The following is a 25,076-nucleotide window of genomic DNA, read 5'->3' on the forward strand; positions in this document are numbered from 1 at the left end:
TAATATTCGTCACGCGCTGCACTGCGCGAGAAATAAAACCATTTAATTTATAATTGAACTAACATTAGCTTTTTAAATAGCAAATTCATAACAATATTATGCGAAAGACTAAATAAATATTAAATGCTTTTGCATTTATGTTACATGACAGTAATTAAAAAACAATAACTGTAGATATGCAAAAAACCTGTACTTATAACCTTCTGTATTTTTAAAGAAAGTACAAAATAGTTCAGAATAGCAGATGGCTTTGAGATCATTCAGTAATGTCATCGTAAATATATTCTCTTTACGTTTCGGAGGAACTGCAGTAGTTCAGATTTGTCGTAAAAGAGTAATTACACCCCTGGGGATTGGCGTACTTACAGAACGGAAAAACAAGCTTTGAAACATACTCATACAAAAGTCCTACCTTTTCTTCGACAGATAAATGACAGATGTGATAATTTAAACACATGCTTTCAATCAGTTGTTTCCTTCTAACAAAGCGTCTTGTGCGGCTAGCATGATCCTAGCAAAGTCTTGTAATAGTCTCTTGTTTTAAATATGCTGTGTTCGAACTCAAATTCAAAGACAGGCATTTAAAGATTTTATTAATGCTTTTTTTTTTTTTTTTTTTTTTTTTTTAATTGGACGATTCAATATTTGTTAAAAAAATAAACACATAAATAAACTTGCATAGCAGATCAAAATTATGTTGCTGTGGAAATATTTTATCAACAGTTATTAGTAGTTATAACAGCAAAACTAAATAAGCCCATTTCGAAATATGGATGATATTGCATTCATTATTTTTAATCTGAAACAATATCAAGTTGTTATTACTATATAAAATGGCTTAAAATAAGCTGACACATAATAAGAAAATTTTTTTAATGAAAATTGGATTCACTTTCTTTCACATAATTTCTGACCAGTTCTTCCAAAATATTTTAAAGCTTACTTTACTACATAATAGAAATGTCTCCACGTTCGTTGTATTTAGTTAGTAATTTTAATTGGGGCTGTTATATAAGAAGGGTATTTATCGTTGTTGTTGTGTTATAGTACTTATTTTATTGTATAATGCAAATTTTGATCAATTGGTTAATTTTATAATGTATAGAGGAACTTCAAAAAGAACAAAAGTAATTTCCACCGTTATAATATGTCCTTAAATGATTCCCAATAAAAACATAGTTAACTAAGTAGTAATAGTAACATAATAACTAAACATAGTAACTACATTATATTAATTAATTTACTAACCAAATAGCAAAAACATTTCAAATTCGAAATCCATCTTTTTACTAAGTACTTTTTGCAAAGTAACAAAAATTCTAATCCCTTTGTTGTTTAAATTAAAGATAAATAAAAAAAATGTTTTTTTTTTTTTTTTTTTTTTCCATGAAATGCTAATTTTATGTTATTTGATAAAAAATGGGAAGTGCAAAATCAAAATCCTGGCAAAATACATATACTTATGAATGAACACAGCACACAAACATTTCTTTACCCTAAGCACGAACACAAATAATATTTTAAACAGCTTAAAATGAATCCACTTTCAAAGTATTTAATTTGTGATAGATAATGACAGCTGAAAACATTTTTCAACATTACAAGATAAAATGAAGTTATTTCTCAAATAGTTTCACAAATAAACTCACAAAATAAAGAACGCTTTTTAAAATTTTTAATTTGCAATATGTTAGATGCTTTATTGAAGAATTTGCAATAATATCGTTCCGATTTTCATTTTATCCAAGATTGCCATTATTTTTCACTGATGAGCAACTTGCTAATTATTAGTCCAATGTAGAGTCCTCCTTCTGTTTTCTCATAAAATCGCCTTTGTAAATTTAGAGTTTAATTTAGCAAAACGTTTTCCACCTAAGTGGTAAAATGTCTTCGTAAAGGATTCCCTAAAGAAATCTGCCTTGTATTTATGTTGCATTTAGGGATATTTTCAAAAACACACGCTGCTGATTGTTATTTTTAATAGGTGAACAAAAGAAATATTTTTTTTTAAGAAAGAATATAACTTAACTGCAAGCCATATCTTATTCCTAGATAGCGAAGCTTGATTACAAACTCAATTCTTAAAATACATTTAATTATCTTTATGCTTTAAAAAATACCTTATCTGGTAATTGTAAATGCATAAATCACTTGTTTTTTAAAACTAAGTGATCCACTCTAAGTTGAATAATTACAAATAGTATAATGGGAACGATCAATGAAGCTAGAACCGCCAGTTTATTCTTATGTAATTAATAAAAATTTCATTGTTTCAGCATCCTAGTATCTTTCTTCTTCCATACTAAAGCTCACATTTAAGCTTTAGAAAATAATCATATTTCTTTCGATTACCATCCCTCAGTCGAAACTGATGAATAAGAGTTTTTATGCATAACAAAGGTGTTTTACTGGGTATTCGGATAGAAAAAAAAATTCTCGAAAAATCTGAGTTGTTAATATATTTTTGGATAACATCCTGAGAGGAATTCATTAATAATAGTAATATGTAAAGCCATGAAACAGGTAAACTCAAAACGTCCTTGGAAGGATCAAAATCATGATCGATTCAGTTATTTAAATAACGCAAAGCTGCGAGGGCTACGTGCCTATGAGGAAGGATGCCTTCGTGGAGGACATTCTGAGGGAAACTAGCATATTATACAGGGGGAAAAACACAAGAACGAACCATGCAGCCGGTCAGTTCGTTTGTGATCGAACCCAAACCAGTTCGAAGTGCCAGTATTCAGAGGTGTATCTTAACCACTGATGAGGCTTGGATCACAATCATGAATCTTCAAACTTATTCATCTAGACGTGCTGTCAATTTACCTTACAAGGGCACACACACACACACACACACACACACACACACACACACACACACAAAAAAAAAAAAAAAAAAAAAAAAAAGAAGATCATTTCTTATATTCTCTACTACTTGCACCACCACAGGACGCAAGGTAAACCAGTAAGTCTTTATAAATGTACTAGCACGTCAGCATTATATGAATTGTTGGGCATTTTAACTTCGAAAATTAGATTAGTATTTGAAAATGAATATTATGTTCAGTTATTTTTAAGTTTGTTTGCAAACTGATCGTTGCCTTTCCAATTCAAAAAAATTTCGAATCATATCTAGATGCTAGATATATCATTAAAACATTTACTAGATTTGGCCACCCACTTAACTTACACGTTGACCATTTAACCGCTTTGCCTGATTATCCCGAGTTATTAATATATATATTGCAGTTATTTATTATCTTGTGAAGCAGTTTCTTTAAAAAATCCTGGGGCCCACCAGCGGCCGAGCGATAAAGTCGCTGAACACTGGTAGTTCGGTCCGAGGTTCGAATCCCGCGAACGGGCTGGCTGCATGGGTGTTTTTGTAGTTTTCACCATTGTTACTAAAGAAAGAATTTACTTTTGTGTAAAATTCAGATTGCTTGAATTTTAATAATTCTCAGAAACGAAACACAAATAATAAGAAACTAAAAAAATATTCATAATTAATTAGGATATATAAACGATGTAATCATTAAGCATATTTTTAGTAAGAAAGAATATTTTGTAATAAATAAATGAAAAATATATTTAATATTAAAGAATCCTCTATATATCTCTACAAAGTATAAAAATTACAAATATTTTTCAAGGTGCATGTGTATATGTACCTGATAAAAATATTTACATTGTTTATTATTCTAGCGATATTTTTAACCAGGTGCATATTTTCCGTGAGGCATTTTCCGGAGATTTTTTCCCCCGATATACATTTTCAGGATATTTTCTTGGCATTCGTTTTACTCAAGTGGTTAGATTAAGGTGTTATTTTGTATGCTGTGAAACCTAACTAGAATTTATTTTCATTCCATAGTTGCTTCACATAAATTTTCGATTTCACGTAATATTCAGTTTCATAATGGCACTATCATTTTGAGATTTACTATACTTTTCAGTTTTTTTTTTTTTTTTAATTAAATGTCGTCTACAACTACTTTCAATAAAATACTGATATATAATAGAGAAATATAACATACACGCGCACACATGCATACAAACATACATCACCATATGTATACACAGTGTTTTGTATGTGTGTTTACATATATATAGTTTACATACAAAAACAGTTTTAATAATTCCTACGAAAAATGTGATAAATTTTCACGAAATAAACTGCTTAAATTTATATATATATATATATATATACTGCGCTTTCCATAGTTTTAACAATTCTGCTACAAAGAATGTTTTTTTGTTTCTATTAACATCTCGATAATGCACGTAGTATATAAATACTTGCATTGTAACTCATATATAGCTAATTACAAGGAAATTGCGTTGTAACTCGAAAATACATTTATTTTCTCAAGAAGCTCCTTTGACCAAGCTATTTACTTGTTGCTACCCCCAAAGTGATTTTACTCTATAAAAGCCGAACTGCCTGATCTCATTTATCAGCCACTTCATCTATTCTGCTGTTGCGTTATGCGATATACATGCATACATACGTACGGACATACGTCGCGCTAAAACTAGTCATAAGTCCCAAATATAAAATTTCAACATTTTATGTCAAGTTATGCGACATACGTGCGTGTAAACGTCATGATGGAACTATTCAAAATGGAAATTTCCTTTGAAATGTGAAAATCGAAATGTTTCGCGATTACAATACTTTATTTATTTCTCACAAGTCAAAACGGTGTCATAAATAACTAACTACTAATAAATTTATGATGCAATTTAAAGAATTATTTAAATCTAACACTTTAAACTGGAATAAACTTATAATATTTGAAAATTAAATATAAACATAATACTAAAATAAGTTGCGAATAATTTGTATTCGAAAAATTGGAACACGAGAGAAAAATATTCTCACAAATTCCCTTTGTATATTAAAAAGTATTTCCTCAGAAAATAAGGATAAAAAAATGCAAGATTAATTTTTCACCATTATCGAAGCAATTTCTTAAAGAAACTGGAAATTTAAAGCATTTTACGTAGTTTCTCTTACTGATGTATATTGACTAACTTTCTGTATTCGGCACATATCTTGATTTAAGGTACGAGTAATGAGTAATATATAGCATATGTGTTAGTGTGCAAATAATAAAGTAGCCAAATAGGAGATAAAATACTATTTTAGCAACCAGTCTTGTGACGAAGATACCATAGGGAGAAAAACTAATTTCACTCGCTAAATTCAAAGGAGGGGAGAATTAGCTTAATTATATCCACATGGTAAGGGGGGCCCGCTTTTGAAGCAGTTTGAGTAAAAATGCTTACCGCTTTTGCGACAGACCTGGTAAGAAAACACGATTATTTTTACGTCGTTTCCTGAAAAAACCCGTAACGCTCGGGGGGTTAAAAAGCTCAATATTGTGATGAGCTAAATAAAATAAAACGGTATTAAAAGTTTAATATTGTGATAAGTAAAAGTATACTAATCTATAACACTCATTTGATATTTTTGCCATTAGAACTATAATGTAATTCTAACCGTTAAAGTAACATTGTATTTCTATTAGCTAGAATTATAATTGTAATTTCAAATAAATTTATCAGTACTCGTTGTTTCCAGCACCTTGAGGGAAACGCATTATTTTTTTTAATATTATATAAAATACTGTCCTCAGAAAAAAATGTCTCCAGACATGATTCTGTCTCCAAAATTAATGGATGAGGTGAACAGAAATAATCTTGGAACAGCCTTTGGGCAAGTGCTGCGAGTATGCGAAATGTAAGACTGTTAATTAAACTTCGACCATCCTGGAGACTACACTTTCTTAGAATATTGCCATTCGACAAATTATAAGACCTTCCATTTATCTTTAAAGCTATCTGTTATTGACTTAGAAAAGCTGGTAATTCATTGTAGTTACTTTGTAGTTAAAACTACAACTAATGCAGTTATAATCGTAATTGTGCCGCCCAGATGGTATAGTGGTTAGGGAAGCCTGACTGCGATACCGAAGGGCCTGGGTTCGAATGCCGGAGAAGGCATGGCTTTAACTGTTCATCCTTTCATAGGAGGTGATACTGGCCCACATATTAGATGCCTCCATAATAAAGTGACTGCAACTTCTGGCCTTGTATAGACTAATGGACTGTGTTGCACTGTAACTGTTCCCAATCTGCTATTGGGGAAAAAATAAATAATAATAATAATAATAATAATAATTGTAATATAATGATTGTTCGAATTACAATATAACTTCAAAAGCAATTAGATTTTTCGCTCAGCAGAGTAATAAGTCGTCTTTTGAATACTACTAGTTCAAATCGGATGCCCATTTTGGCAAACAATCTAAATGTTTAGATAGCTCTGTGGATTTCCTTATGTGTAACATGAATACAAATCATTTTATTTTAGAAAGTTCTCTATGAGTACATCATTCTTCTTAAACGTTTCGTTGCATTCAATTAAATAAAGATCTTTTCGTGCTTTTATTAACGGGTGATGTGAACATGAGCCAGTTTCCCTTAGAAAGTCCTCCACAGCCTTAATTAAAATTGCGCAGCATATGATTGTAACTATTTAATCAGAAAAACAACTGCCCCATATAATTTCAGTGACATAGGCTAAGGAAATCGTGATAATATTTGAAAATTACAGTCAATTATATTATATTCGAAATGTTTCTGCATTTTGGATAATGAGTTTTTAAATAATACAACGGGATAATCACCGTTAACCATTATTGTTGCATCTTTGCAGTCTTTACCGTAATCCAAATAATATGACAATCACAGGTGCATAAGAAAATTGTACTGTTATTTGTTCTTACGTGAAACAATGATAGAAAATACTTCATGCATATACTTTCACTTGTAACTCAATAATGCATTTTAACTATTTATGGAAAATGTGTGTTATGTTGAATAAAAGTCCAATTCGTAATTTTTTTTTCCCAATGGCAGGTAGTAGCCGTTTATAGACATTGATCACTACTAAGGCTGGTCATGTTATTAAGGAGGGATACTAATACGTGGGCCACCGTTGCCACCTATGAAGAGGACGAACAAATTATATTCATGCCCTATCCGGGATTCGAACCCAGGCTCTTCCGTACGGCAACCAGAGTCACGAACCGCTTTACTGTCTGGGCGGTAATTCATAATAAATGGATTTAGTAAAATGTCTAATACACACAGCAATTAAGCATACTTATTGTTGATCAGAATCCTTTTTTACCAGCTAAAGCAATAGGTTGGATAAAATTATGAGATTTAGTTTACTCCTTTATGATCTCATTTCTGAAAAGAAAAGGATAAATGTAATTTTTATGATTTATTTCTTGTGTAAAGTAAACAAGACAAGCGTCCCGTAACAAATCCTTTGCGAAAACATCCCTTTGCACTGGCATAAACTATTTGCTTGCTTTCCCTTAATCTTGTAATTTAAGTTCACATGCATATCGAAGATCATAAACATACATATTTGCTCACTAACGTTATGTGCATTTCGGTCTATATAAAATATTTCCTTTAAATAAACTCTTATTTATGCTGGTACCACAAACTACAATATATGTAAGATGATTCAGAAGACATGACCGAAAATATTAATATTTTTCTTATAGGTGATTATCCCGTTGTATTATTTAAAAACTCATTATCCAAAATGCAGAAACATTTCGAATATAATATTATTGACTGTAATTTTCAAATATTATCACGACTTCCTTAGCCTATGTCACTGAAATTATATGGGGCAGTTGTTTTTCTGATTAAATAGTTACAATCATATGCTGCGCAATTTTAATTAAGAGGTCATTACAATTGCATGTTAATTTTTATTAGATTATATAATTATAGTTATAATGTTTATTCAATTAGATTTCACAATTAAAATGCAATTATAATTAAAATTCATTTGAGTAAATTGTATATGTAATTAAAAATTGTTGCATTGTAATTACAATGTAATTGCATAATATTATTCAATTACTATGTGTTTTCAATTGCATTCTGCAATTACATTTGCAATTAAGGTCATGATTTTCCTGGGCTGCGTAACTGGTTTTATCAGAAACAATTGCTATCCTAATTACATTATTATAATTACTTACTGGAGTTACATTGACAGTGTAATAGTAATTAGATTATATGATTGCAGTTGCATTGAATATGAAATTGGATTTCACAAATATAGAGTAATTGTAATTTAAATGAAATTACGTAAATTGTAATTGTAATTCAAGAAACAGCTACTTTTTAACTATAACTACTTAGTAATTGCATAATTATATTACAGTTGCATACTACACTTAGAATTACAATTATGATCATAATTTCACTATGTTAAGTAATTCTAAATATCAGAGACAATTACTTTCCTAATTACGTAGCTATAATTACCTACTGAAATTGCAGTTAAAATTACGTTGTAATTAGCTAATATTACCGTAGTTGTGATTAGATGCAATAAAATTTGTAATTGTAATTAGATTATATAATTATAATGTTTGTGATTATCATTGCATTGTAATTGTATGACTTAAGAATTAAAATGCAATTACATACATTATTGTTGCATTTAAAAAGTTACTTTCTAATTGTAATTGCGAAGCTAATTACAATTGCAATATAATTGAAATCACATATTTCAAAATATTGTTGCAATATCTTGCAATTTTAATTTTAATTCATATTACATTTTGCCAACCTGCATCTAAAATTTGGAGAATAATGAGGCTGGAAAATGAAAATTCTCTTTACGAACATAAACATTTAAGTTTACTATAGCTGGTATAAGCACAGAACAGCAGGAACAGCTGGAAGTTTTGAACGAGCTATTTATTCCGAGCTGTTATTCAAAACCTAACGATGAAACCCATTTGCCCCCAGCGAATAGATAGTTTCCTCTCCTCAATTATCGCCCGCAGAAAAAAATTATCACCCGTCAGCTTACATTAAGAGCAGAGACACGCCGTATATATGCTGCTTTGCCGTTTCGTGCAAAAATTTAAGTTTACGTATATATGCTGCCTTGCCGCCATGAGGACCAAAATATTTGGACGCATATATGCTGCCTTGCCGCTATGAGAGCCATTATTTTCGAACACATATATACGGCCTTGCCGCCTGGAAGGTTAATAGTAATTTAATTATCAATTTCATGTAGTTTTCGATAGGAATTAGGTATTTTAAGCCTCTTATAAATTTTTTCTTAGCGTTAAAGCTCAATAACATGAATCAAAAGCAGAAAATTAGTTAAACTACACTGTCTCACTAGTCGTAAGATTATATTACTGAAATATGCATATAAAAACAAATTAACATTCTATAAACGTACATTAAAATACCGAAACGCAATAAAAATCAATAACATTTATACTTAAAAAGCAACAAAGTCGGGCTCATGTGAATCACTAGAAGAGGCACCAAATTGGCTTTACGAATTCAAAAATTACTTTAATTATTAGGGGAAATAGGCTTCGTCAAACTTAAATCAATAAAACAAACCAAAAAAAATTGCAAGAAAACCTGGAAATTAATGCAATATGCATTTCAGTGTTATTTCTTATTTATCAAAAACGAATTTTTTAACGTTTTCATTTGAAAATTATAAATAATTGGCTACATTACTTCTCTGAATTTATAAAACTACGATTAAAAAATACTTTAAGAATTATGGTATAATTATGCTATAAGAGTTATGACATTTTGATTTAATACAATTACTTTTGCTTAATACTAGTGTAGCTATTTTTATATTTATATGGACGCGCATTGACCTTTCTGCCTCAGGTGAAAAAATATCTTGGCACGGCTCTGATAAGCAATTAAGATTAGAAATATGCACAAAATTAGTAACAAGGCAATAGAAAACTTCCTTTTCTGTTTTGGATTTCCAGAAAAAAATATCTTTTTTCGTCTAACCAAAGCATGGACACAAAACGTGTTCCTTCCTCCGTAAGGGCAAAAACAGCCCATCTGCTTAATCGCCCCTAGGCGGTAATCAAAGGACAGTAGGAAACCAAAGTGAAACGACTTGTTGATCGCCCAACAAGGAGGGGGAATCAATCAACCTTTCTACATCACTCCTGCGTCAGGTGACGCAACTGTGGGAAGCTCACTGTATTAGGCGGGTGGCTTTGTTTGTATTGATGACCGTTCGCCTTGCCAGATGTGGTGTTTGAATCCACGTCGACACTTGGCGTTTCTTCACTCCATATCAGGCAGGAGTGAGAATGTTGATTAAGCTACCTGACACCGCTTGATACCATTGTGTACCTTGGCAATCCATCCGTGCTTTAGGTTGCTCACTCCGTATTAGGCGGGAGGAGACTGGTCTGTTGGTGTCATGATCTTATGTCCCTATGAAGCCTTTCGGCTAATCTGCGATTGTGAGAGGGCCGTTTGCGGCGAAATCTCTCCTGCTTGTTTCATAGAATTGCAAACACCGTACTGCACTCTCTCTGACTGGAAGATCTGCCGGAATTTTGCCCCAACAAATCGTTTTATCTGGGCCCTCAGGCCATTTTTTCTTTAATTACTTTTATTAATATTGAGATTACAAAACAAACATTAAAAAGTTAACAAACGGTTATAATTAGACAAGGGTTACAATGAAAGGTTATTAACATTAATATTAGTACATTAAGTTGTTACATTATTATTACGTAGTTATTTACATATTTACAGAGTCGAATGTGACCAAGGAAGGTCTCTTTGTATGTGTGATATCACATCGTTACAATTAGGTTGTTCGAGGGATCTAATATAACTTTCATGATTTCCCTCATTGCCGCTAGGTGTCGCTAGGATTTCTTGACTTGGAATTTTCGGGAGTATCTTTGCTCTTATCCTGGTGAGTTGTGGGCATCTGTACAGGTAGTGGGCTGCATTTGTAGTGGGCCCACTCGTACCGTATGCGCACCTTACTTGTTTCTTTTGAAAACGTGACATATAGCTCGGGAATCTTCCGTGATTTGTCAATAGTTGAACCAATAGATGATCTGCCCTGAGCTTTTTAAGAGATATTCTTGGGTAGTACTATGTTTCTCTGCCCGTTTCCTCTTCCTCCCATCTTTCCTGCCATGTCTTTAGGATTTCTTGTAGGATCTTAAGGAGGGGGGAAGAAAATCTAACAAAGGCCGTTTTCAGGACAATTTTGGTTCACTCTAAATGAAAAAAAAATGTAAACATGGTTAATTTTTACTGCAGTTTTCGAGACGTAAATAAATTTGAATGCGAGCCACCCGGTGGGTCCCCTCCAGGCGGCAAGGCCGTATATATGCGTTCGAAAATAATGGCTCTCATAGCGGCAAGGCAGCATATATGCGTCCAAATATCTTGGTCCTCATGGAGGCAAGGCAGCACATATACGTAAACTTAAATTTTTGCACGAAACGGCAAAGCAGCATATATACGGGCAGTCTCAGAATGCCCTCCCCTCTCTGCTCTTAATGTAAACTGACAGGTGATAATTTTTCTCTGCGGGCGGTAATTGAGGAGAAGAAACTATCTATTCGCTAGGGGCAAATGGGTTTTATCGTTAGGTTTTGAATAACAGCTCGGAATAAATAGCTCGTTCAAAACTTTCAGCTGTTCCAGCTGTTCTGTGCTTATACCAGCTATAGTAAACTTAAATGTTTATGTTCGTAAAGAGAATTTTCATTTTCCAGCCTCATTATTCTCCAAATTTTAGATGCAGTTTGGCAAAATGTAATTGGAATTAAAATTAAAATTGCAAGAAACTGCAACAATATTTTGAAATATGTGATTTCAATTATATTGCAATTGTAATTAGCTTCGCAATTACAATTAGAAAGTAACTTTTTAAATGCAACAATAATGTATGTAATTGCATTTTAATTCTTAAGTCATACAATTACAATGCAATGATAATCACAAACATTATAATTATATAATCTAATTACAATTACAAATTTTATTGCATCTAATCACAACTACGGTAATATTAGCTAATTACAACGTAATTTTAACTGCAATTTCAGTAGGTAATTATAGCTACGTAATTAGGAAAGTAATTGTCTCTGATAATTAGAATTACTTAACATAGTGAAATTATGATCATAATTGTAATTCTAAGTGTAGTATGCAACTGTAATAAAATTATGCAATTACTAAGTAGTTATAGTTAAAAAGTAGCTGTTTTTTGAATTACAATTACAATTTACGTAATTTCATTTAAATTACAATTACTCTATATTTGTGAAATCCAATTTCATATTCAATGCAACTGCAATCATATAATCTAATTACAATTACACTGTCATTGTAACTCCAGTAAGTAATTATAATAATGTAATTAGGATAGCAATTGTTTCTGATAAAAGCAGTTACGCAGCCCAGGAAAATCATGATCTTAATTCCAAATGTAATTGCAGAATGCAATTGAAAACACATAGTAATTGGAATAATATTATGCAATTATCTTGTAATTACAATGTAACAATTTTTAATTACATATACAATTTACTCAAATGCATTTTAACCCACCGCGCGGCTCGCATTCAAATCTACATACGTCTCGAAAACTGCAGTAAAAATTAACCATGCTTACAATTTTTTTTTCATTTAGAGTGAACCAAAATTGTCTTGAAAACGGTTTTTGTTAGATTTTCTTCCCCCCTCCTTGTAGGGCGATCAACAAGTCGTTTCACTTTGGTTTCCTACTGTCCTTTGATTACCGCCTAGAGGCGATTAAGCAGATGGGCTGGTTTTGCCCTTACGGAGGAAGGAACACGTCCATGCTTTGGTTAGACGAAAAAAGATATTTTTTTCTGGAAATCCAAAACAGAAAAGGGAGTTTTGTATTGCCTTGTTACTAATTTTGTGCATATTTCTGATCTTAATTGCTTATCAGAGCTGTGCCAAGATATTTTTTCACCTGAGGCAGAAAGGTAAATGCGCGTCCATATAAATATAAAAATACCTACATTTGTATTAAGCGAAAGTAATTGTATTAAATCAAAGTATCATAATTCTCATAGCATAATTATACCATAATTCTTAAAGTATTTTTAATCGTAATTTTATAAATTCAGAAAAATAATGTAGCCAATTATTTATAATTTTCAAATGAAAAAGTTAAAAAATTCGTTTTTGATAAGTAAGAAATAACACTGAATTGCATATTGCATTAATTTCCAGGTTTCCTTGCATATTTTTTTTTTTTTTGGTTTGTTTTATTGATTTAAGTTTGACGAAGCCTATTCCCCTAATAATTAAATAATTTTCGAATTCGTATAGTCAATTTGGCGCCTCTTCTAGTGATTCACATGAGGCAAGTGCCTCACTTGCCTGACCCTTTTCCCGGCTTTGTAGCTTATTAAGTATAAATGTTATTGATTTTTATTGCGTTTCGGTATTTTAATGTACGTTTATAAAATGTTAATTTATTTTTATATTCATATCTCAGTAATATAATCTTACGACTAGTGAGACAGTGTAGTTTAACTAATTTTCTGCTTTTGATTCATGTTATCGAGCTTTAACGCTAAGAAAAAAATTATAAGAGGCTTAAAATACCTAATTCCTATTGAAAGCTACATGTAATTTATAATTAAATTACTATTAAAATAACAAACACATGCTCAGTGTCAGTCATTTCGACATAATGTTTGTAATTCATTTTACCACAAATTTATTTCGTTTATCTTGTTTCATATTTATAAAAGGGGAGTTTACCTTTATCGAATTTATTGGTTGATAGAAGTTATGAAATATTGAATATTTTGAAACAAATTTCACTCATAATAAACTTATTAAAATTTTTCTACATATAGACAAGATGTCACAGATACCTGTCAGTTTCCGAACTAAATTACATGGTACTGAAATTCGGTGCATATGCATATGATTATTTTTGACAGAAAGAGTTACCTTATGTAAATCACAAAAGAACATTGTTTTAATTCTTAATTAAATATAGGACTTGTTTTAAATTGCTAAAATTCATTGTTAGGAAAATCTCGCTCTAAAAAATTACATACTTTTACCTTTCAAAGTGGAATTTTTGTGGTTTTTCCTGTGCATAATGTGGGCGCCAGCAAGTTTTTCTTAGAATGTTTTCCACGGAGGCATTCCAACCTTCTTTAGGCAGATAGCTGTCGCGTGCTTCGAAGAAAAATAAAGCAAACCAAAACAAAAGTTTCAAAATTGGTGTTTAACATTTTTTTGGGGGGTTCAAATACGCAAATTACTTAGAGATCTCAATTCACATTATCAAATGTTATTATTTAAATAAATAAAAGCAAGCTGAGGATTTCCATTTAAATTGTTTGTTTTAAAATAAAAAATCAGAACAGTAAGTTTTGAATAAATCCTGTCAATATCAAGCAGGGACTGGAACATGCCAATGTAAAATTTAATATTAGGCCAAAAAGAAACGCTTTGACGTAGATTTTGGATAAAACTTAATCAAATTCGCAGGTAGTCAGAGACAGGCCTTTCTTTAGTAGAGAGAAAAAAATGTTTTTGAAGTATTTGTGTATTTATTACATAAATGTTTTAATGCTTCCATAGCTCTGCTAATCGATAAAATTTATTTGATGAAAAGTAGGAAGTTTGCTTTTAAAATTCCGCTTTTTCAACCGTTTTCAGTGCCATATGTGGCATCCAAAAACACGTCTGGCCAGAAGGTAGATTAATGGCTGAAAAATTCGTAGAATTTAAAGAGGCATCGAATAAGAAAATTTAGGGATGGCGAAATTCTAAGAATATGGCACTTGACAACAAAGGCTTATTGGACGGCAAAAGTTTTAGAATATAGAGAGCTACAGAATTTAGGCAGGTCAAAATATTTTAAATTTATAGAACATCGGTGAATAGAAATAAGATCCCACAGCGATTGCACTGAGAAGAAAAATGTCTAGCATTGACCTGCTTCTGGATTATGCGGATGAACGCAGATTAACTTCCGAAAGCTCAATGAAGCAAGAGCTATACATAATGCAGCTATTTACGATTTCTGCTATAATAAACTGAAATTTAATATAATAATTTAACAGTATATATCAGTTTACGAAAACATGATGATACTTTTGAGAAATTTTCTTTAATTACCCAGTATACTAAAAAAAAAAAAAAAAAAAAAAAAAAAAAAAAAAAAAAAAAGGTGCGGATGACGCATTTAATTTTTACTTTTTTATTAATCTAAATAAATATGTCTTTGAGTTTTCCATAACTTATAGTTTTGCAAATTAAAAATGCTCAATAATATAATATGTGATTATGGTATTATTGGTATGGTACTATTCAGTTAAAGCAAAGCACACGAGGGTTTTCTGCCTAAAAGGAGGGATGCCTTCGTAGAGGACTTTCTAAGGGAAACTGGCTCGTATACACGTTACACATGGGGAAAACCACGAAAACGAACATGCAGCCAGCCTGTTCGCGGGATTCGAACCTCGGACCGAACTACCAGTGTTCAGCGTCTTTACCGCTCGGCCGCTGGTGGGTAATACGTGATTATGAAAGCTGTGTAAAAGAAGAAAAATTCTTGCACATTCGTCAGGCAGCATACGATGGGCACATGCTTGAGGAAAAGGATGCGTTTGTAGATGACTTTTTCAGGGAAACTGGTTTGGTATATTCAACCTAAAATTCACCAAAATACCAAGCAACGAACGCATTCGCCGGAATTCAAATTTAGGCGAAACTACCAGTGTTCAGTTGCAAAAGAGAGTTAACAACACAAAGAGGCAACATGTCTGAATTTAGTATTTATTGCATCCAACAGTGATATGATTTTCTGATATAATTTAATGGAATATGACTGTAAAAGAATGGAAATCTTTTTTTTTTTTTTTTTTTCCTTTTGTAAGGAGATTCTTTTCCGCTTTGTTTTCAACATTTGGTTGAAATGCAAATTAAATAAATATTTACAAATGCAGAATATTGGATAGTTATTGATGATTTCGAGATTCAGTTTCTGAAATCCATTTCATGTGTCATTTCCTTAAAAAGGTGATACTGAAACCAACTTTCGAGGAGTAAAATGATTACTAGAAAAGAGTTTTCGATTTCTTTCATTCTTTTATTCCCATTATAAATTTATCCCGTAGTTCTTAGAACATTCTTCTATCCGTAAGTGATGATTTGCTTTCCGAGAAAATTTTCTGAAAGGAATAAATTACTTAGTCTTCCAACCATGTCAGTTTACATTAAGAGCAGAGAGGGGAGGGCACTCTGAGATAGGCCGTATATATGCTGTCTTGCCGCTTTGAGGACCAAAATATCTGGACGCATATATGCTGCCTTGCCGCTATGAGGACCAAAATATTTGGACGCATATATGCTGCCTTGCCGCTATGAGAGCCATTATTTTCGAAAGCGTATATACGGCCTTGCCGCCTAGAAGGTTAGCATTTTAATTGTGAAATCTAATTGAATAAACATTATAACTATAATTATATAATCTAATAAAAATTACTATTCAATTGTAATGACCTCTTAATTAAAATTGCGCAGCAGATGATTGTAACTATTTAATCAGAAAAACAACTGCCCCTTATAATTTCAGTGACATAGGCTAAGGAAATCGTGATAATATTTGAAAATTACAGTCAATGATATTATATTCGAAATTGTTTCTGCATTTTGGATAATGAGTTTTTAAATAATACAACGGGATAATCACCTATAAGAAAAATATTAATATTTTCGGTCATGTCTTCTGAATCATCTTACATATATTGTAGTTTGTGGTACCAGCATAAATAGGAGTTTATTTAAAGGAAATATTTTATATAGACCGAAATGCACATAACGTTAGTAAGCAAATATGTATGTTAATGATCTTCGATATGCACGTGAACTTAAATTACAAGATTAAGGGAAAGCAAGCAAAGAGTTTATGCCAGTGCAAAGGGATGTTTTCGCAAAGGATTTGTTACGGCACGCTTGTCTTGTTTACATTACACAAGAAATAAATCATAAAAATTACATTTATCCTTCTCATTCCAGAAAGGAAATCATAAAGGACTAAACTAAGTCTCATAATTTTATCCAACCTATTGCTTTAGCTGGTAAAAAAGGATTCTGATCAGCAATCAGTATGCTTAATTGCTGTGTGTATTAGACATTTTACTAAATTCATTTATTATGAATTACCGCCCAGACAGTAAAGCGGTTCGTGACTCTGGTTGCCGTACCGAAGAGCCTGGGTACGAATCGCGGATAGGGCATGAATGTAATTTGTTCGTCCTCTTCATAGGTGACAACGGGGGCCCACGTATTAGTTCCCTCCTTAATAACATGACCGGCCTTAGTAGTGATCAATGTCTATAAACGGCTGCTACCTGCCATTGGAAAAAAAAAATTACGAATTGGTCTTTTATTCAACATAACACACATTTTCCATAAATAGTTAAAATGCATTATTCAGTTACAAGTGAAAGTACTTGCATGAACTATTTTCCATCATTGTTTCACGTAAGAACAAATAACAGTACAATTTTCTTATGCACCTGTGATTGACATATTATTTGGATTACGGTAAAGACTGCAAAGATGCTTCTGTGGAGGACTTTCTAAGGGAAACTGGCTCATGTTCACATCACCCGTTAATAAAAGCAGGAAAAGATCTTTATTTAATTGAATGCAACGAAACGTTTAAGAAGAATGATGTACTCATAGAGAACTTTCTAAAATAAAATGATTTGTATTCATGTTATACATAAGGAAATCCACGGAGCTATCTAAACATTTGGGGATTTAGATTGTTTACCATAATGGGCATCCGATTTGAACTTGTAGTATTCAAAAGATGACTTATTACTCTGCTGAGCGAAAAATCTAATTGTTTTTGAAGTTATATTGTAATTCGAACAATCATTGTATTACAATTATTATTATTATTATTATTATTATTATTTTTCCCCAATGGCAGATTGGGAACAGTTACAGTGCAACACAGTCCATTAGTCTATACAAGGCCAGAAGTTGCAGTCACTTTATTATGGAGGCATCTAGTATGTGGGCCACTATCCCCTCCTATGAAAGGACGAACAGTTAAAGCCATGCCTTCTCCGGCATTCGAACCCAGGCCCTTCGGTATCGCAGTCAGGCTTCCCTAACCACTATACCATCTGGGCGGCACAATTACGATTATAACTGCATTAGTTGTAGTTTTAACTACAAAGTAACTACAATGAATTACCAGCTTTTCTAAGTCAATAACAGATAGCTTTAAAGATAAATGGAAGGTCTTATAATTTGTCGAATGGCAATATTCTAAGAAAGTGTAGTCTCCAGGATGGTCGAAGTTTAATTACAGTCTTACATTTCGCATACTCGCAGCACTTGCCCAAAGGCTGTTCCAAGATTATTTCTGCTCACCTCATCCATTAATTTTGGAGACAGAATCATGTCTAGGGACATTTTTTTCTGAGGACAGTATTTTATATAATATAAAAAAATAATGCGTCTTCCTCAAGGTGCAGGAAACAACGAGTACTGATAAATTTATTTGAAATTACAATTATAATTCTAGCTAATAGAAATACAATGTTACTTTAACGGTTAGAATTACATTATACTTCTAATGGCAAAAATATCAAATGAGTGTTATAGATTAGTATACTTTTACTTATCACAATATTAAACTTTTAATACCGTTTTATTTTATTTAGCTCATCATAATATTGAGCTTTTTAATACCGTCGGTACTGAAAAAATGTTTTACTATTGTCATGAAATGTATATTCGATAATAGTTTCTCATTGATGTTTTTCTTATATATTTTTCTGCATAATTCATAAATGTTTGCAATGGAAATAATTCTGAGGCTTTTATAATACTTCTAAATTTTCATGAAATAAAGTTCCATTAAGGTTTACTTGAAGGAGACTCTCAGTGCAAGCACTCGAAAAGAAGTTATGCTACATTTACATATTATGAAATGGTTGAATGTACAGTATTTACTTGTAACAGCTGTGCTCAATATATCGCGTTTTCTGAAAGAATGCGTATGTTGCCTAAAATCGAATTTAAATCACTATAATCAGAATAATTGGCTAAAGTATTAAATTGTAATTTTTACAGCATCAGTCGAATTAGTGGATTTTATTGAAGATAAAAATGTGTTGATATTGACAAGCTATATTAGTTTTTGTACTATAATGAATGCTAGCTAGTAGCTATATGAATATAATGAATGTACTATAATGAATGCTACCTAGTAGCTACTCTAGCTAATAGCTAGAGTAAAACTCAGGATATGGTAACATTAAATAAATAAATAAATAGAATTAAAAAAAAAAAAGAAGCAGAAAACGAAAGCGAAAAGGAACTGAATGCATTCGGAAAGAGAAGGCTTACTATGGTGAAACATTAGAAACGTGTAGACAAAGTGTTTATACTATATGTGAGAAAATACTAAGGACAAATTGAAATACATCATAGCTACGTTTGGTGCTTTCTATATTATTTGTATCAATATTAATGTAAGTACCGAAAAATACTTAAAAAATAGGTATTTTCGAAAATTTAAAGGAACAAAATTGCAGTCTGAAAATTTATAGCAGCGGAACTTTTGAAGTAATTTGATGCCTTCTGAAGGTCGCCATGAACATAGCAATTTATAACTGTCACGTTTTACAACTAGGAATCAGATAAACTCTATTGTTTGATAAACCGGACTGTCTAGTAATGTTTTCGGTACTGTCTAGTTTCTGGGAATGGCGATGTATGCAAGCTTTTCCCTCTTTCTGCCCTAAGAATAAACAGCTGATAGGGGAATTCTGAAAAATATATAACGCTTTCATATGTGTACTTATACCCTGATATTCACAATAGCGTTTCTTTATTTAGATAGCTTTGAGCATGCAAATTCAGTAAAAATCAGAAAACAAGTACCATACTTATAACAAAGCAGGTTATCTCAGTAAATGACGGGAATTAAGTACCGGCGATGGCAAGATTTTCCCATGGTTTGAAGACTAAGTAATTTATTCCTTTCAGAAAATTTTCTCGGAAAGCAAATCATCACTTACGGATAGAAGAATGTTCTAAGAACTACGGGATAAATTTACAATGGGAATAAAAGAATGAAAGAAATCGGAAACTCTTTTCTAGTAATCATTTTACTCCTCGAAAGTTGGTTTCAGTATCACCTTTTTAAGGAAATGACACATGAAATGGATTTCAGAAACTGAATCTCAAATCATCAATAACTATCCAATATTCTGCATTTGTAAATATTTATTTAATTTGCATTTCAACCAAATGTTGAAAACAAAGCGGAAAAGAATCTCCTTACAAAAGGAAAATGAATTCCCATTCTTTTACACTGATATTCCTTTAAATTATATCAGAAAATCATATCACTGTTGGATGCTATAAACACTAATTTCAGACATGTTGCCTCTTTGTGTTGTTAACTCTCTTTTGCAACTGAACACTGGTAGTTTTGCCTAAGTTTCAATTCCGGCGAATACGTTCGTTGCTTGGTATTTTGGTGAATTTTAGGTTGAATATACCAAACCAGTTTCCCTGAAAACGTCATCTACAAACGCATCCTTTTCCTCAAGCATGTGCCCATCGTATGCTGCCTGACGAATGTGCAAGAATTTTTCTTCTTTTACACAGCTTTCATAATCGCATATTACCCTCGAGCGGCCGAGCGGTAAAGACGCTGAACACTGGTAGTTCGGTCCGAGGTTCGAATCCCGCGAATGGACTGGCTGCATGGTCGTTTTCGTGGTGTTCCCCGTGTGTAACGTGTATACGAGCCAGTGTCCCTTAGAAAGTCCTCCATGAAGGCATCCCTCCATTTAGGCCGATAACCCTCGTGTGCTTTTCCTTGAATAGTACCATACCAATAATACCATAATCGCATATTACAGTACTGAACATTTTTAATTTGCAAAACTATAAGTTATAGAAAACTCAATGACATATTTTAGATTAATAAAAAGATAAAAATTAAATGCGTCATCGGCATCATTTTGTTAGTAATATCATTATATAATCTATTGTACCTTTTTTTTTTTAGTGTACTTGGGAATTAAAGAAAATTTCTCAAAAGTATCATCATGTTTTCGTAAACTGATATATACTGTTAAATTATTATATTAAATTTCAGTTTATTATAGCAGAAATCGTAAATAGCTGCATTATGTATAGCTCTTGCTTCACTGAGCTTTCGGAAGTTAATCTGCGTCCAGCCGCATAATCGAGAAGCAGGTCGATTTGTTTCTCAGTGCAATCGCTGTGGGATCTTAATTCTACTGACCGATGTTCTGTAAATTTAAAATATTTTGCCCTGCCTAAATTCTGTAGCTCTCTACATTCTAAAACTTTTGCCGTTGTCAAGTGCCAAATTCTTAGAATTTCGACAGCCCTAAACTTTCTTGTTCGATGCCTCTTTAAATTCTAAGAATTTTTCAGTCATTAATCTGCCTCCTGGCCAGACGTGTTTTTCGATGCCACATATGTCACTGAAAAAGGTTGAAAAATCGGAATTTTAAAAACAAACTTCCTACTTTTCATCAAATAAATTTTATCGATTAGCAATGCTATGGAAGCATTAAAATATTTATGTAATAAATACACAAATACTTCAGAAACATTTTTATCTCTCTATTGAAGAAAGGCCTGTCCCTGACTACCTGCGAATTTCATTAAGTTTTATCCAAAATCTATGTCAAAGCGTTTCTTTTTGGCCTAATATTAAATTTTACATTGGCATGTTCCTGCCCCTGCTTGATGTTGACAAGATTTATTCAAAATTTACTGTTCTTATTTTTTATTTTAAAACAAACAATTTAAATGGAAATCCTCAGCTTGCTTTTATTTATTTTAATAATAACATTTGATAATGTGAATTGAGATCTCTAGGTAATTTGCGTATTTGAACCCAAAAAAATGTTAAACCCCAAATTTGAAGCTTTTGTTTTGGTTTGCTTTATTTTCCCTTCAAAGCACGCGAGAGCTATCTGCCTAAAGGGAGAAATGCCTCCGTGGAGGACATTCGAAGAAAAACTTACTCGCGCCCACATTATGCACAGAGAAAACCACAAAAATTCCACTTTGAAAGGTAAAAGTGTCTAATTTTTTAGAACGAGATTTTCCTAACAATGAATTTTAGCAATTTAATACAAGTGCTATATTTAATTAATAATTAAAACAATGTTCTTTTGTGATTTACGTATATTAACTCTTTCTGTCAAAAATAATCATATGAAAATGCACCGAATTTCAGTATGATGTAATTTAGTTCGGAAACTGACAGGTATCTATGTGACATCTTGTCTATATGTAGAAAATTTTTAATAAGGTTAGTATGACTGAATTTTGTTTCAAAATATTCAATATTTCATAACTTTTATCAACCAATATATGCGATAAAGGTAAACTCCCCTTTTATAAATATGAAACAAGATAAACGAAATAAATTTGTGGTAAAATGAATTACAAACATTATGTCGAAATGACTGACACTGAGCATGTGTTTGTTATTTTAATAATGTAATAAAGTTAACCTTGAATCCTTTGTCAAGAAGTTCTTGAGTGATGGTTTGGGGATCTGTGGTGATGGGTAGGCCTCTTATTATGACTTTTAAAACTTTATCTTCGGGCAATAAGTAGGTGTGGGCTTTAAGCTTCATTTCTTCAACTATTTTGCGAATGAATCGATGTGAGTCAGAGTCTGCAGGCTGTATTTCAAGGCGGCGTCCTTTTAAGGTGCCAGTTATCTCTTTTCCGGTTTGCTTGTTTAAGTTTTTTAAGAATTCATCCGCTTTTGGTACGTCATCTACGACAATAATTGGCACTTTATCAATTCTGCTTGTTTTGGGGCTGGAGTTTGGTTTTCTATTTACGGGAATGGTGTCACTTTTGTTTGGTTGGGCTTTTGGGGTGGTTATAAGCTGAGTGGCTGATTCATCTTCGTTGTCCAAATGCATGTCGTCTATTTGGTTCTCTAATTGTTTATATCGATTGCTGGTTTTGAGAAAAGGCTCCTCATCGGAGTCAGAATCCGTTTGTCTATGGCGCCATTTTCTTTTTCTTTGTTCTTTGAAACCACTAGTGGATTGAAGTATGTCGCAGAAGTTTTTAATCTCTTCAAATTGTTTAGCGAGCTTTTCGTTATAGGTTTGTAATTCGTTTATTTTTGCATTGGCCATCTCGTTTTCCTGCATACGCAGTTGATTAATTGCTTTTACAAGGAGAAAGTTTAGTTCTTTTTGATCACTAGCGGACATATCACATTTGGGTCGTTACGGATATCTTGGATATCTTCCACCAAGGATCTGGTAGTTTCGACGTCATTGGATAAAGTAATTTTGTGACTTAATATTTGGAGAACGTTGGGTTCATCATTGAGATGTCTCACGTCAGGATTTTCTGAGCTTGGAGGTCAATTTTCCATGTTTGTGTTATAATTAGTTACAGTTATGTTTGTTGTGTCATATTGATTAATCATGTGAGGCAAATAAGTTGGAAAAAAGGCCTAACTAGAGGCCGTACCCGAAGGTACCCTTATCAGCACGGTGAATAAAGAAAATCAGAAGAAAGAATAAAATACGACCTGTTTTATCCAGCGAAGGGTGCAGCAGTGGAGTTAAGGCGACGCTTTTGCGAAACGAAAGCCAAAGAAAAAAACAGCCCAGAGCCCGTTAGGCGAGGTCGATAAACTCGGTACAGTAGCGGGGATGGCAGCAACTCAAGGAAACGGAGAGCGAAGCGATAAGACGTCTATCTCGAACGGTGTCCCACCTCGGAAATGGAATCAAAATCGGTACGGTTTACTCAACCACCAGAGTAATAAATGCTGGTGGCCCACAGGGTCGGCACTTTCCCCGTACCTTTTTAATATTTATGCACAAGACATCTCTAAAGACACTTCTGTTCATCTTGCACTCTTTGCCGATGACACCGCCATACTTAGTCTGCACAGTTATCGCCGTAAGAAACCAACTCCAAAACTATTCCATAAAACTGGAAAAATGGCTCATCCTTTACAGGATTAAAATAAATACTGATAAAACCAAGGCAATGATTTTCCGTAAGGGAAACATGAAATACTATCCTCCACCCCCTGAAATATTTGAAGAAGAACTAAACTGGATAAATGAAACCAAATACCTTGGAGTCACCCTTGATCAAAAACTTACCTTCAGAACCCACTTCCGCTCCGTAGTACAAAAATTTAAAATCACCACTGGTACTATGCGACCTCTTCTTGGTAGAAAAAGCAACTTATCTACTACAAACAAATTAATTTTATATCGCTCCATACTTCGTCCAGCTCTCCTTTATGCAGCTCTGATCTGGGGACATGCAGCTAAAACCAATATTATACAATTACAAATTCTTCAAAATAAAATTCTACGAGAAATTATCAATGCCCCTTGGTATATTCCAAACATCTACATTCACAGAGGCCTTCAAATCGAACTTATTCAAGAGTATATTAAACGATTACCGGTCAACTTCTTTTATTCAGTACAAACCCACAGTAATAGCCTTATTAGCATTCTCAGAGACTCCCCGCATCCCAGTGAAAAACATCGTTTCCCATGTCACATCCTACCTACAGAAGAATTACAACCTTAATTGACTCTTCACGCTTAACTGACTCTGCGGTCTGCCACCCGCGGCTACATCTTATAATGACACTGAACCTACCCCCCTACTTCGCCGCCGCTAGCGCGGACCTGACTCTCTTTTTCCGCCTTCCACGCTACTCTTTCTCCTCCTCCCAGATTCTTATCAGAAGTCGAGTAAAAACATGTTTCTACATCTTGACACTCGAGAATAAAATACGATCTGTGTGAAAACTGCGTTCACTACCGGCCAAGGCCTCTGCCAGTTTAAAGTTATGCTATTTAGGCTCTGTAACAGCCCTGCAACATTTAAACGCCTGATATTAAACCAAGATAAAGGCAGGATAACCAGATTTCAGGCCAGATCTGGCAACCCACCTATTGCCTGCGTCTTTCCAGCAACCGTGAACCCCCTGTGCGGAGAAGCTATCTTACCACAGCTAGGCTTTTTCGAAACAATATCTTAAACTGGTAGTAATCAGTCTTAATGTTTTAATGCCTATTCCCCAGTTTGTATCTAAAATTTCTTTGATGCTAAAA

This window comes from Stegodyphus dumicola, chromosome 1 (genome assembly GCF_044657685.1).
Source record: "Stegodyphus dumicola isolate Sdum_Otavi_A_Nest chromosome 1, ASM4465768v1".
Classification (NCBI taxonomy): Eukaryota; Metazoa; Arthropoda; class Arachnida; order Araneae; family Eresidae; genus Stegodyphus; species Stegodyphus dumicola.